Source organism: Girardinichthys multiradiatus, chromosome 13 (genome assembly GCF_021462225.1).
Source record: "Girardinichthys multiradiatus isolate DD_20200921_A chromosome 13, DD_fGirMul_XY1, whole genome shotgun sequence".
NCBI lineage: Eukaryota > Metazoa > Chordata > Actinopteri > Cyprinodontiformes > Goodeidae > Girardinichthys > Girardinichthys multiradiatus.
Window position 1 is genome coordinate 11,833,864 of NC_061806.1, and position 12,536 is coordinate 11,846,399.

The 12,536-nt window shown below is 40.1% G+C and overlaps 1 long non-coding RNA gene across 1 annotated transcript; it reads right to left on the reverse strand.

Moving 5' to 3' along the window:
- Window positions 1-922: 922 nt before the first annotated feature.
- LOC124879717 lies at window positions 923-6,549 on the reverse strand. The gene is made up of 2 exons (XR_007041097.1): window positions 6,450-6,549; window positions 923-1,600 (listed from the first exon to the last, which is right to left on the reverse strand). It is a non-coding gene; the product is annotated as an uncharacterized LOC124879717 (long non-coding RNA).
- Window positions 6,550-12,536: the final 5,987 nt, after the last annotated feature.

Below are 12,536 nucleotides of genomic sequence, written 5' to 3' on the forward strand. Positions count from 1 at the left end.
CCTGGAATCAGAAATTATAATGCTAACTGAATTATAAATAAACTTTTAAAACATATAGCACATTTCTTCATTAAAAATTCATATTGTAAAGCTTATTTATTCTCAATCACACTCTCCAGCGATACAGTTGGATTACATAAAACTGACCATTTATTCTGGTTAACCTTAATATCACCTGAAATGTTAAATCGATTTTCAGTAACAATTAAAATAATAACATAAACTGTTAGAAATCACTTGTGTTAAACGTTCACTGTGATGACTGCCAGCGGGAGCTTAGTGCCGATAGTCCGGTCAGATCTCTACCGGGCTAGCTTACCTCACCGCCGGTAGGGCTGGCGAGGCGAGCCGGTTACTACGCCGGGAACGGAAAACTCCGAACACGTTGGAGCACATTTGAAATTAAGCGATGTCTAGATAAATCAAGCAGATATTTCACGTCTACATAGTTATATTCCCGCACTAAAAACATTGTAGAACTTAATTTGTGTCACAGAAAGTGTAATTTTCCACAATTTACTCACAGCTTTTGTTGCTATGGTCTGCCATGGCTTTCCCTGCTTGACCAATCCGCTTCGACCCGCAATGAATGATGGGAAATGATGGGCCGCGAAGGATACTCACAACCCATCCTTCAAATCGGGCAAAATAAGGACACATTTGTCGGCAGCATTGGCTCGAAATGATTCATGAATTGGGACAGCCTTTGTCGCCGAGCTGTAACGTAATTGGCCAACAAATACGGCCTTTGAAGGATGCAGCCCTGAGGCTGACTTCCGGGTCAGCCTCTGCGTTGGTACATTCCCTTTCCGGTTGATTTTCTGAAATGTAAATTTGTTTTCTGAAATGTAAATTTGTTTCGGTACTTGTAAAAGTGTTTTGCACCCCACGGCCACCATAGAAAACAGATCACTGAATTGCATTTGAAAATTAGTACCAAAACATTTTTATGTCTATTTGGTTCCACTTGATGAAAAAAAGAGGTTGTTCATTTCGCCCCTTTAGCCATCTCATACGTTTACAGTTAGTTTCTTACCTGGCTTCGGAAAACCTTAATTTGTTCCGCAGTGGGGATATTGCTTTGTTGCAACAGCAGTAAAGTGAGAACAGCATCCAACAGAAGCATAGGACAAACCAGAATACGTTTTCAAAAGAATTAAAAAACTACACTAGAATAATACACAACTATATAAAATGTGGCTATACACACACCATTTCAAAAAAATAGTAAATTGCACATACATTTGTATACATTACACAGGCTCAGAATTGTCCATTGTACAGTCTGACAGCAGCAGGAAGAAAAGACCTGCGAAATCTCTCCTTCATATACCGTGGGTGGAGCAGTCTGTCCCTGAAGCTGCTCTCCAGAGCTGGCAGGTCGTCCTGCAGGGGGTGTGACTAGTGGTCCAGCATGGATGACTTTTCCTGCGAGGACCCTTCTTTCACCCACCTCCTGTTGTCCGGAGGACAGCCCAGGACAAAGCTGCACATCCTGATGAGCTTCTTCCTTTCCCTGTCTGTATGCTGCTGCTCCAGCTGACCACACCATACAGAATGACTGATGCCACCACAGAGTCATAGAAGGTGTTCAGGAGGTCTGCCTCAAATGGGGATCAGAACCAAAATAAATGAAAAATACAGTGTTCTACAAAGTTATCAGGAAATACTTTTCAATTCAATTATATTATATGGGGAATTTCAGCATGTTTAAAATGTTGTATCTCCATAATTTATCAAAAAATTTAATATAATGAAAAATAAAAATGATATGCAATGGTTTAACTACATGCATACAAACAAGTTTGTTTACTATTACAAAATGGAAATAACAAGAGATGATATAGGGGAATGAATAAGCAAAGGGACAAACTGACCCATAGCCAATTAAAACATTAAAATATTTGAATCCATATTTTACACTTCTTAGGCAGTTGCATGATAGCACCACCAAAATACAACCCCCATCAGACTACATCAACATCTTATAATGCTGTCTAATGCCTCTACAAGGCATCATCTCCCTCATGACCTTTGCTCCATGTTTTGACAGATTGTCAGGTGCTCCAGCAAGCAACTGCCTGATAACCCCACCATCCATGAAGTCAACTCTTGTGGCATCTGGTTGTACATGTGGCAGTTCTTTGTAGATTAAGTCATGCACATATCTGATCTGTATATGCACCAAATTGGATCATTCTTTATGGGTGCCTAACTTCTTGCCTTATCGTTTTTTGGCAGTGAATGTGTATTGGGAGTCCTTGAATATTGTAAACAATATAGGCAGTGGCGCCAGAATAGGGGGAGCCAGGGGGCCATTGGCCCCCCCATTTACGGCCCTGGCCGGCCGTGATCTGATCCCAACAGATAGTCATGGCTTGACCCGATTGTGCTGAGAGGCTGTGACAGATATCCATCTCTCCCTCTCTTGCGGTCTCACTGTCTGGAGACAGACAGAGTCACAAACAAAACGTTTGCGCCTCTTGAAACCTGACAGCATCCACAAAAACACGAGTGAGTGATATAAGTGCACAATGAAATTGGAAGCGCAAAAAAACACCCCTGTCCAATTAACACGATTGCCTCAATGAATGTGCAATACTGGACGTTTCAGCGCAAAGTTCTCAAATTCTGGGAAGAGTGGATGCCAATATGTTTCTATAATGCCTGCAGTGTTATTAACTCACTAAAACTGCAAATAACTGCGTTAATTATTAGTCTGTCATCCATGCGTGTCCCAAAGGCAGCTGCAATTTGCAACAGCACCGCGCACCGATGGCAGGTCGCTATGTGGAGAAAATGCAGGCAGATGAAAAGAACAGCAATGGCCTTCTCTGTTCATGTGAACATCCATGAAATAATAGAAGAAACAAAATAATCAGGACCTGTGGCAGCCTGTCAGGGTCATTGTTTTGTTTTCTGAATGCATTACCAGTCAGGAACGGCCGTCACATAATCTCTCCAGACTCCAGAACACACGAAACTGTTTTTAATGAATGGAGAACTTCTATTTTACTTTTTTTATTAAAGACAATTGGTAATTATGAAAAGGAAAAAACAGTTGTTTTGTCAGCAGACCTTCTGCAAAAACTGTTTAGCATAATGACAAAACAGAAGACAATGTTTTATTTTATTTTTTCATTTTCTTTATTTTGAGAAAATATTACATCTGACAAATCAGATTTACAATGAAAACACCTATGTTTATCATTATTCTACAAGTTCGTATATCAATGTAGGCCTAATGATTGTTCTTATAAAATTGTTGTTGGGATTATTTGTGATATAATAATAATCTATAACATGAACATATTTGGCATTTCCCGGGCTATATTAGATCTCAGTTCAGTGACGTACGGTGAGGTCCATGACTGGTGATGCCCTGAATCCTCTAGAGTCGGATGTACAAATATATGAACCCAATGCAGAAACTGATATTTTTAAAAGCTTTAATTAAAATCTTTTAATTATGCTTTAATTAATTCTATACTGATCAACTATACGACAGCAATAAAAACTAAATATTTAATGTAAGGTCAAATTTGATTATCTAAAATTATTTATTTTCCACTGATCCTGCGGCTCCTCGATGGGTTGCACTGTGACTCGATCCAGATGCTGAGGGTTCAGCCGAACAGGAGAAAAACCACAGAGAAGCGTTTTCGGCCATGGACTGTGAGAGAAGTCGTCCACTCCTAACGGCGGATACTCCTGTGGGCCCAGTGAGAACCACAGCTGGCCTGGCACTGTGCATTTTCCCGTGTAGCGAACAGATACCCTCTGCTCTGGCTGCTTGAAGCACGCAGGAGGTTGTTGCGCTGCGTCATTCTGAATGATCCAGCTGCTGATGTTTTTCCTTCTGTTGTGTTCTGCTCCTGCTTTTCTGGACTGTAACAGTTTGCTAAGCTGTGTCGTCACTGTCTACAACAGCAGGTTTTTCATGTCACCCTCCACCCTGATGAGATTATTTGTCCTCCCTGTTCAGTTGTGCAGGGCGCCTCTGACTGCGTATTTACGCACTCGAAGACTTTACGCTTCTCTTTACGCTTCTCTCTTACAAATCTGTGGTTACATAACCCCAGATTCTATAAGAATAGGCACAGCCCTTCAAGGTATGGGGTTAACTGGTTCCTAAAGGCTGAAGAAAAAACGTCTTCTTTAGGAACCGCTTTTCCGGTCTCATCATTTATAAGAAGACCGGGGTGAGCCCCACTCAGCAGGTAGCAGGAGGAATAAACATAGTGGTCAAAATACATTAACAAAGACTTTTAAAAAACTTTTAAAAAAGGGAACAAGAGGAAGGTGGGTTCTGGACTAAAGACCCAAATATATCAAGACCCTAAAAACGCCCCTTAAGTACGCACCAATATTATAGTCTGCGAGAGTATGTGCGACGCAACACCCCCACGGCCCCCCACCTCTAAAATGAATCCGGCGGCACTGAATATAGGCCTCATTAACACAGCATGTTTCTATCTTGTGCTATATAACAAGCAGAAGGAATTTACTGTCATTTTTGTTCTATGAAAAATATACCAATTGTATTTCATTTGTTTGAAAGATATTGATGAAGTAGAATTTTCCTTCAAATGAAGGATATCTACAAACACCTGAGAGGGGAGCATCACCTGTTCCATCTCATGACACCTAAAGAGTAGGAAGTGATACTAAAGGAGTTTTCAGCCACTTCCGGGGAGGCTGTTAACATTTGCACTCATACTGTATTACCTCAGCTCAATTGGCATCGCCAATTTGAAGGAATTCATTCAGAACTTTAAAATACTCTGTATGTGGACACTTTGAACTCTCAAGTGAGCTAGAGAGGGAGGGAGTTGTAGGTAGTGAAGGATGGATGGATGTGTGGTGAGTCAGAAGAGAGATTCAGGCAGAGAGAAGAGAGGGAGAAGTGCTGATGAATGGGCTGATGGCACACTGACCCACTAATATTGCAGCTGTACTGCCAGTAGCTCTGACTGGCCTGCTGAAACACACACACACTGTCACACTGACACATGCAAATTACTACATCCTTTTACTCACTGGACTTACTTCTACTTTACACAACATAAAAAGACCTTTTATAGGAAAGCATTACTTACACATCACGTGATTTTTGTTCTTACTCAGTTGGGCATATACTCAGTCAAGACTGGAAACCACACTTTGTCACACTTCTTATTCTGATTTCCTGCCTAAAGGCTGTAACAATGGAGGAAGCAACGTGAAACCGATGCATAAACACCAGGTTTCACAACCTTTGCTCCCACTTGCTTTCTAAATTAGGTGCTGCATATATATTTGGACTGGAAAGCTTGAAAAATATCAGAAGAAAACCTTACGTGGTTAAGAGGAACATCACTTCAAGCATGCCAGTTTTCGAATGACGATAATATGACGTTTTTACATCCTTTAAATATTAGACATTTTAAAGTTCTAAAGCAAAAGTTTGAGTGTATGAATAGGTATAGCCCTGCATGAAAAATCATATATTTTTTTTCTTTAATCATAGTTTCAAGCCTCTTAATGAGAAATTAGTTCTTCTATGTACTTGTGTAACAACATAATTACAAAGCTAAAATAATAACTCAAAACTCAGTGCTCAAAACTGAAAGTGAGCTGAGCTCACATAATTGTAAACTGGTTAACTTTGGTTTTAAATGTAAACTTATAAAAATATCAGTGTGAACACATTGTATTGATAAAGAAACTGATCAGGAAACATTATCAGTAAAAAAAAAATCACACCAACAGTTATGCAGTGAATGTTTAAGGTAAACTAATTAATAAACTTGCAGCCAAATATCCAGTCACGGTTTTGTTCCATTTTTAACCATAACTTGAAATGTCCATGTTCCAAACACAAAGCTCCTGTAATGTCAGAACTCTGAGTGGGATGGTTCATAGTTTCTCAGCAACCACACACCTAAAATCTAAGATTTCTGTCTTGCATAGAAAACCTTTTTTTTTCACAGATACAATACTATATTACTTCCTTTAGCAGATATGTTGCTACAGTATTTAAAAGAAATACAGTGTTATTAGCTTGTATTGCTGATAGTTGTTGGTTTTGTGACTGGTCATAACAGTTAGCAAATCTCACTGTTTTTCAAACTTAGAACTGAAACACAATTAAACTTGGTTTGGAGTCATTCCATAAGACTTCTAAAAAAGTGCTAATCTCCATTGGATTTCTTTTTTGAGATGTTTCTAATAAAGCAAAATTGCTTGTACATTTCTTTAATTCGACTCTTCGTGCTTCTTATTATTATGTCACACTTATTTTGTGATATCCCAGTACTATGTGTCACGGTGAGGTTTTGGAGTGGACCGAAGCGCAGGCAAGAGCATGGCAGCAGCATATTGAATAGTCTTCAGCTTTATCCAAAAAAAATTACAAAGTGTAACAAATCTCTGCAGGAATTAACCAGAGTCGAAAACCAAAAACTTACGTCTGCAGGTTCTGCAAGAACATGGCAAAGTCGAGGGTAGAGATCCGAGTTGTGCAACGAGAGGAACCAGCAAAGGGCAATGAAACAAAACCAACTAATATACTGAGGGAGAACAAAGGCAGGTAATCAAAGGAACTAAGAACAGGTGAGACAAGGAGGCAGGGAAGCAGAGGGAGCAGGTGAACCTAATAAAACTAAGCATGAGGAAAGGGACTAATTAACACAACAGTGAGCAGACCTCATAGAATCTATAGACCAAGATAAATAAAGCATAAAAATCAAGAATAAACATGAACTAAAGGAAACTGAGAAAACGGAGGGAACACGAAAACCTAAGAACTAGCAACACCATAAAGAAGCCCTGACTACAAAAGTAAACAAACCTAAAGCCCACTGACTGAATAGACTGGAAGGGAAGCAGAGAACATGAGGACTAGAATATAAACAAACAAAATATAAACAATGAGTAAACACAACCAAACCAGAGGGCCTGGAGAATAAAGCTAAACTGGAGGAACTAAACGAGAAAGGACTACAACAAGGAAAGGTACTAAACACAGAGAAAATAAGACTAGTAACCTAGTAGAATATAAAAGAGGACAAATACCAAACCATAAATAAACACACAGATACTAAATGGGAAACTGAACTAGGAAATACAAGGAAACCACAGCACTACAATAAATAATAATAAATAATAATAATGATAATAATACAGAGAAAACTATACTAAGTCAAAACTAAGAAAGCAACAATAACCAAAGGAGCAATGAACGAGGAGGGTGACAACACTAGGGGGGAAATAAACAATCAGGAGTGAGAGGAAGTAACCAAAACAACCACGACTTCCAAACTACTAAATATAAACATAAACAGTGAATAAACACAAACAAATTCCAAACCCTGACACTATGAAATACAACCCAAGTATGTTACCACCAGTGTTAGACTATTCTCCAAAGTGAAACGTCAATGAAAAGATGAAGCAAAGATGACATTGCTCTCCATCTGAACAATTTCTAAATGTGTTTGAAACGCGAAAGGTGAAAAGCCATTTACATACAGATGTCTATTGATATCTAAATGTGGTTGAAAAGTGGTGAAGGTTGATCAAATGAGGTAACCAAACCTAACATTTAGTGTGCTTTTTATGGTAAATTTGGACATACGGACTAAAAAACTCCAGTTTTCAACATATTTTTTCTCAGATAACCAAAAACAACGGCTGGTAAACCTTAAATAGCCAGTAAAATATGTGTTTGGAGGGATGGCTTTAAACCATATCTTCATTAATTGGAGTTGGAGTTCGTTGGAGGCATGTGACTTGTTGGAAGTGGGTAAAATCATGCCAATTTTAAACTTCAAGTGGACATATTTTATTCTGATGTGCAGTGAAAAGTTTGGTTTAGAGATTTCTCTTAAAATCTGTACCCCATCCTGAACATCAATATGAGTGTTATCTTTATACTACACCCAGCCTTGATAATCAGAGTGGGCGATAGTGGGATTTTTACAACATAGTGTATAACAACACCTGTTTACTTAAATTTTATTGCACAGCAATGGTGAACTTAACCTTTTCTTCTGCTACTCTCCTACTTTCCCCACCCATGCATGCCCTTTTTTCAGGTATTGCAGTTTCCTCTCACTGTCCAAAAACATGCATATTTGATTAACTGTTCACTCTAAGTTGGGCTAAGGCATGGGTGTGTTTTATCATCCATTGATGAAAGGAATTTGCATGACTAACTCAATCGGACACTTTGTATCTAGTTAAAATCCTTCTCATAGAGTTGGATGGGATGTCAATAAATACGTTTCCTAGCAACCCACGTTTGACTACTAACTGAAACTCAGGACAGGCTATTTTTGCATAGTGTTTCATTCTGGCTCTGGGTTGGTTTGGACACAAAATAGGCTTCATTTTAATTCCCACTGCCTAATACGTTATAGTTTGGGTTCATTTGGAGCTGGTACCCCTTTAATCAGAGTTTTTGGTGCAATGTAAACTGAGGTTCCAGCTTTACTTGGCAAAAACCACATAGTAATATGAAAACTGTAGATAGGTGAGTCATCAGATAGAAATGAATTAAAAATAAATTAAAGATATGCTGCAAGGAGTTATTCCTTACCATACCCCTTTAACACTGGACACACATTAACATATTTTTATGGCTATTTCAGATCCGTCAGTAACTATCTTTATTTAGTCCATACAATATGCTAAAAATCAAACTTTTTTTAGCCCATATGTCCTGTCAAAACGTAGTCTAAACAAATACTGGGCTTGGCTAGCCCAGTTGATCAACCAACCCTGTCAACGTTTTAACCACATGTATCAGAAGACATCTTCATATTGTCTTTTCACCACAAACCTTTCAACCACATTTTCACATAATTTAGAAGAAAGGCAATGTTGTCTTTTTCACATCTTTTCAAGGAAAGTTAACATGAGGTTACATCCAAAATTATTCATCCTCCTAAGACAGTCAGTCAGTCATTTTCTACCACTTATTCCATAGTGGGTCGCGGGGAAGCTGGTGCCTATCTCTATGGGCAAGAGGCGGGGTACACCCTGGACAGGTTGCCAGTCCATCACAGGGCAACACACAAACAACCATGCACACACTCATTCACACACCTAAGGGCAATTTAGAGTGATCAATTAACCTAACAGGCATGTCTTTGGACTGTGGGAGGAAGCCGGAGTACCCAGTGAAAACCCTCGCATGCATGGGGAGAACATGCAAACTCCATGCATAAAGACCCCCAGTTGCTGCAAGGCAACAGTACTACCAACTGCGCCACCGTGCATCCCCCTCCTAAGACATTTACATATAAAATAGCTGCTAACAACACTACATTCACCATCCGCTTTGGAGCTTCCCATGAGTTGAAGTAAAAGGGTATTTCATGAGAATGGACTGTGTTTGATCATGTCTGTTTAAAATCTAACAGCACGCCACACTGAACAGAGATTCTTTAAAACTCTGCTTCAGATTTATAAAACTTTTATTTAGCTTGTCATAACCAAAAAAGTTTTTCAGCATTTGGCTCACCTTAAAATCAGAAGGAAAAATTACAATTTGTGGGCAATTAAACCCTGATTACTGATCCTTTAAAACAGTTTGCAATTTGTGAAACCTTATTGCTAAAAAATGTTTGTCCAAGTCTCGTGGAGCTAGTATTCTGTGTCCTGTCGTCTCGAGTTATTCCTACGTCTCTAGAAGAACTGTTTATTACAGTCTGAATAACAGTTAGTTCAATAAAGGGCTGACATATACACAAAAAGGTCAGTGGCTCTGACATAATGCAGCAAAGCCTAAAGAGCTACAGTAGTCGGACAGCTTTTGGCATCAACACACACATGCACACACATATTCAGGCTTTGCCCTCCCAGCACAGCCTCCAGGCTGGCACATGGAGCAATGGGGGGAGGGAGGCTGCATGCCCAAGGATGAGACTGAAAACATAGAGCGATCAAGGGATGGTAAGATGGCTGCACTACTCTGCCTGCCTATCGCATTCCTGTTACGTTCACTACTGTATATGAGCCAGACCTTCTAATGAGGTACATGGCATGAAAAAGTGTCCGTCACGAATCTTACATGGATTTTCATTTGTGATTTCCTGAAAGCTCTACTACAAAATGATTTCTGGTTCAGCTATTCAGTGGAAAAGCTCTCAATGATTATTACTGAAATTCTGTTTAAAAGACATTTTGATCTGTCCAATAAATGTGATAGTTACACAGCATGGGTTTGCACTTTACCCTGCTATAAATGATACAGTACACAGAGCTGATAACATGGTTCAAGAAGAGGCAAATGAGTTAGTAATCAGGAAAGACAGAGCACGAGAAGGAGGGGTGTTGTGTGGAGAAGTGTTGACCTAATTCTGCTCAAATGGCTGCTCATGGTGTAGACAGAATTGTTGGTGCCATAAACTGTGATGTATGAGAATAGGGTTGAAATGGGCTTGTAGAGTAAACACATCCAATGTTTTATATGCCCTGGTGTACAAATATAATATAATTTTCAGGATCTGTATATTTTTTTGCACATTGTGCTTAATATGCGTGGGTCTGTTTGATGGGGGAGGAGAGGCAGTCTTGCACCATGGAGTAAAGGGAAGAACTGGATACAAATTTGTACGCTTAGTGAGAAAAGCTGGACATTAAAGGCATGGGTGTTAAAATTCCAGTTGGAAAAAAGCACATTAGATGCTGGAAAGAATGATGATAACCCAGTAAATTCTTAAAACTGGAAAGTAATAATACATCTTTAATCTTTAAATAAAATTAATGTTACAGTGGAAACAGATAACTGGAAATCGGGGTTTTCACTGTTACAAAAAGCCCTTGCAATATACATCTGCCTCTAGGTCTTTTTGTCCTCCTCTATCAACTGTTACTTGCTGTCATAGTTGACAGAATCATACATGGCACCAATTGCATCGGTCTCACCCTGCCAGGTTGAGCGAAGCAAAGCCAGAGCAAGTCAAATGACTGGAGATGAGCTCTTTAAACTCCACTGGGGAGGTTAGAGCCTCCCTCGTTGACTGGACATGTCCCTGACTTCAAACCCTGTCTCCATTTGTGTTTTAGGACATTTCCTACTTGTATTAAAAATGACTAGACAGTCTGTCAAGGACAAAACATCTTGAAATCTCTCACACTATTTTAAAACCCTAAAACCTAAAACAAAAATCTATGCAGAATGAAATGCAACAAAATAAGATTAAATGAAACCAATACAACTCTGAAAGCAATCCTCATGTTATGAACATTCTGTTTTCCTTTGGGTGTTTAAGTCATCTCTCAGCAGCAGGACCACATGTAACATAAAAGCTCTACAAGCAGAGTAGGTTTAGGGTCAATTTGCTCCTTCACTAACTTATACCTCTGTTTCGTACCCATACTTTGCTTTTTCATTCATTTCCTACTTCCATTTTGTTTCTGTAAATAATTTTGCATCCAACCCCCCGGCAGTGGGGGAAGAATTTAACTTTTCTTTTCTACTTTCATTACTTTAGGCTCCCTTAGTTACACATAAACATGTGTGCTATCCACAGAAATGTTAGCATCTTGGCTAAAGGCTGATCTACAAACGCCAAACACAGTTAAAATTACAAGCAGTTGAATCAGAAAGTAAACAACATTCCAAAAATATAGGTTTTGTGAGAATCCACCCAGGATTTACTCAACCAGCAGAAAAGGATAATAATTATGTTTGAAAATCGTAATTCTTAACATAATGATTATTTAAAAATAGCTTGCCTCTTTAGCCTCCCTGGTAAGGCCTACGCCAGGGTTTTGGAGAGAAGATTCTGGCCGATAGTCGAACCTCGGCTTCAGGAGGAGCAGGGTGGTTTTCGTCCCGGCCATGGAACACTGGACAAGCTCTATACCCTCCACAGGGTACTTGATGGTTCATGGGAGTTTGCCCAAGCGGTCCACATGTGTTTTGTGGACCTGGAGAAAGCATTCGACTGTGTCCCTCGTGATGCCCTGTTGGGGGGTGCTCCAGGAGTATGGAATCAGGGGCCCTTTATTAGGGGCCATCCGGTCCCTGAACAAGTGGAGCAGGAGTTTGGTCCGCATTGCCGGCATTAAGTCAGACCTGTTCCTGGTGCATGTTGGACTGTGGCAGGGCTGCCCTTTGTCACCGGTCCTGTTGATAACTTTCATGGACAGGATTTCTAGATGCAGCCAAGGGCCGGAGGGGGTCTGGTTTGGGGACCAGAGGATTTTGTCTCTTCTTTTTGCAGATGACGTGGTCCTGCTGGCCCCCTCTAGCCAAGACCTACAGCATGCGCTGGGGTGGTTCGCAGTCGAGTGTGAAGCGGCTGGGAAGAAGATCAGCTCCTCCAAGTCCGAGCCCATGGTTCTCGACTGGAAAAGGGTGGCTTGTTGTCTTCAGGTTGGAGGGGAGTTCCTGCCTCAAGTGGAGGAGTTTAAGTATCTCGGGGTCTTGTTCACCAGTGAGGGAAGAATGGATCGGGAGATCAACAGACAGATCTGTGCGGCTGCCGCAGTAATGGGGGCGCTGTGCCGGTCCGTTGTGGTGAAGAGAGAGCTGAGCCGAA